Below are 3,296 nucleotides of genomic sequence, written 5' to 3'. Positions count from 1 at the left end.
TATCAGATTGATACTGATCAAAATGGATATCAAAACAGGTGATCAATGACAGAGAAGGAGAAAGAGAAATCTGATCTGTGTTAATATACAATGTACCTATGCTATGTAGAAAGTTTGTGCTGATTCCGACTTAAATTTTTTAAGTTGTGGACATTTTAAGAAATCAGCCAATTTCTAAAAAATTCCTGGCTCAAAAATCACCCCCTAATTTTTATTACATTTTCTGATGCATATTGATGTACTTACATGTATGCTATGTAGAAAGTTTGAGCTGATTTTGACTTGAATTTTTCAAGTTATAGCCTTTTTAAGAAATCAGCCAATTTCTGAAAAATCCCCTGCCCATGGTTTTTTCCAAAAAATGGCTCAAAAATCACCCCCGATTTTTATTACATTTTCTGATGCGTATTGATGTACTTATGCTATGTAGAAAGTTTGTGCTGATTCCAACTTAAATTTTTAAAGTTGTGTCCACTTTAAAAAATCAACCAATTTCTGAAAAAAAACCCCTGTACTATAGCCCATGGTTTTTTCAAAAAAATGGCCCAAAAATTACCCCCAATTTTTATTGTATTTTTTTGATGCATATTGATGTACTTATGCTATGTAGAAAGTTTGAGCTAATTCCGACTTGAAATTTTCAAATTATAGCCATTTTTAAAAATCGGCCAATTTATGAAAAAACTCCTGTACTATAGCCCATGGTTTTTCCAAAAAATGGCTCAGAAATCACCCCTAATTTTTAGTGCATTTTCTGAAATGTATCGATGTACTTATGCTATGTAGAAAGTTTGAGCTGATTTTGACTTGAATTTTTCAAGTTATTGTCATTTTTAAAATCTGCCAATTTCTGAAAAAAACTCCTGTACTATAGCCCATAAAAATGGCTCATAAGAATCACATCTAATTTTCATTTGTTTTTTTGATAGATTTTACTACATGTATAACTTACATCATTATTGTTTGTTATTAGGATCGGAGCTATTTTCTTCATTGTGATGAATCAGATATTTGGTAACTTGTCAGCCATTGACCTCTTTATAAGGCAGAAGCACATATTCATGTAAGAGGAAAAATGTATTCAGTACATTTCATTTTAATAATAACTGGTTTATGTTAACTGCCATTAGACACCATGTTGTGTAGCATTTACATGTACATGTACATGCATTCTTCTTTTACTTTCCACAATTATTAAACAATCTATATCTACATGTACATGTACATGTATTTGTGTCAACTAATACATGTATTAATTATGTCAAGATTCTAAATGTGCACAATGTACTATAGCTTTTATCCAGGCTTTAAGAGCAGACCTGATGCATGCATTTGTACACGTACGTGCACATGTATTGTACATCTACAGGTACATGTACATTGTACTTGTATTTGTTTCCAACTAACATTAATTATTATGTCAAGGTTCTGAATGTACATAATACATGTACATGTACTCTTATAGCTTTCATTTGACCTTTAATATTGATGCAAGCAATTGTATGTGCACACATGTACATGTACAATGTATATAACATGCACACATGTATATGTACATGTACACATGTACATGTATATATACATAGATTATTGTACAATTTTATTTCTATCTATAGTCATGAGAATGCCAGTAGGTTCTACAGGGTTTCCTCGTACTTCATTGCTAAGGTTCTCTGTGACATTATACCAATGAGAGTATTACCACTCTGTATATTCACATCAGTGACATACTTCATGATGGGTAGGAGAGAGAGAGAGAGGTAGAGAGAGAAAGAGAGGGAGAGGGAGGGAGGGAGAGAGGGGGAAGGAGATAGGGAGGGAGGGGCAAAAAGGAAGAGAGAGAAATAGAGGGAGATTGACTATAAAGCATTACTATAATAAACCAGAGACTACTTTCTTTAGCATTTATGCTTCAATGTCAAATTAGCAACTATTAAAATTAGCATTTTTAGGCCATTCACTAATATTGCTAAAATTAATAGCACACCTAAAATTACTACATGTAGTTTTACAGTAGTTATTTTTCTTTAATTTAGGTTTTCAAGTTGAGGTTGATAAATTCTATATCTATCTCCTTGGGCTCATGTTAGTTGCCATTGCTGCCTCCTCCTCTGCCTTTTGGGTCAGTGCGGGGTCACTGTGGCTGGTTTAGCTAATCTACTGGTAGCTCTCACTTATGTGGTACAAATGGTACGTAAGAAATTGAGCACATTTTTAGTAAAAATAACTTATTTGTATTGTACGATATAGTTCAAATACTGTATAGTGGAAAATTTGGAGGGAATTAAATTTGGCAAATTTGGCGTTTTGATAGCCATTTGCCAAAATAAAAATCTGTCCTTTCCAGCCATTATGCGCATGCTCAATGGCACGTGGCTACAAATTTGTTAATCACCAAAATAATTTTAGAAATTTGCCAAATTTAACTACCTCCAAAATTTTTTGGCTGCTATTGGTACACAACAAGTAAAAATTTATGTCAAAAACAAAGAATTTCAAATTTCACAGAGTAAACTTTTGTATTGTATTATTGCACATGTTAGTATATTTTAGTATACTCTTGCACACCTCAGTATACCATTATTGTACGTGTTCCATACAGTTATTTGGTGGTGTTTTACTAACACTGGATACTATACCAGTCTTGATAAGATGGCTGCAATGCGTCTCATTATTTCGATACTCAATTGAAGCTATTGTAGTCAATAAAATTGATGGACTGTATTTTAATCAAACAATGTAAGTCATATCATCTCTCTCTTCCTTCTTTCTCCTTCATTTAATATTGATTTAATTTTAATTTTATTAATTACATGTATTTTAAAGTACTGTCGTACATACTTGTACCGTATTTTCTTAAATAGAAGCCCAGGCGTCTATTTCTTTCCAGCTCCTGCTAGCCTGGCGTTTATTTAAGAGAGGCGTTTATTTGAGACAGGCGTTAATTAATTTCAGTTTAATTATTCATTTTAGTTAACCTATCCTTTTGAGAACACCATTCTCTTATTCTTCTTGGGTCCATGTTACACTGTCTAGCAGCAGATTCTTTACTGTGCCTTTCAGCTATTTCAACAGCTTTCAGTTTGAAAGAAAGGCTGTAGTTCTTGCCGCTTCTCTTTCTCAGACATTGCGTTTACAAAAATCTTAGTCTTCTTAGAAACACGTGGTTGTGGGCGTGGTTTCCGGGGCGTTTAATTAAGACAGGCGTTTATTTGCTATTTTCTGTGCAGCACCCGGCTTCAATTTAAGACAGGCTTCAATTCAAATCTGGCTTTTATTTAAGAATATACGGTACA

This window comes from Amphimedon queenslandica, unplaced genomic scaffold (assembly GCF_000090795.2).
Source record: "Amphimedon queenslandica unplaced genomic scaffold, v1.1 AMPQUscaffold_13426, whole genome shotgun sequence".
Lineage (NCBI taxonomy): Eukaryota > Metazoa > Porifera > Demospongiae > Haplosclerida > Niphatidae > Amphimedon > Amphimedon queenslandica.
The sequence above is the reverse complement of the archived record's forward strand: the minus strand, read 5'-3'. Positions refer to the sequence as shown.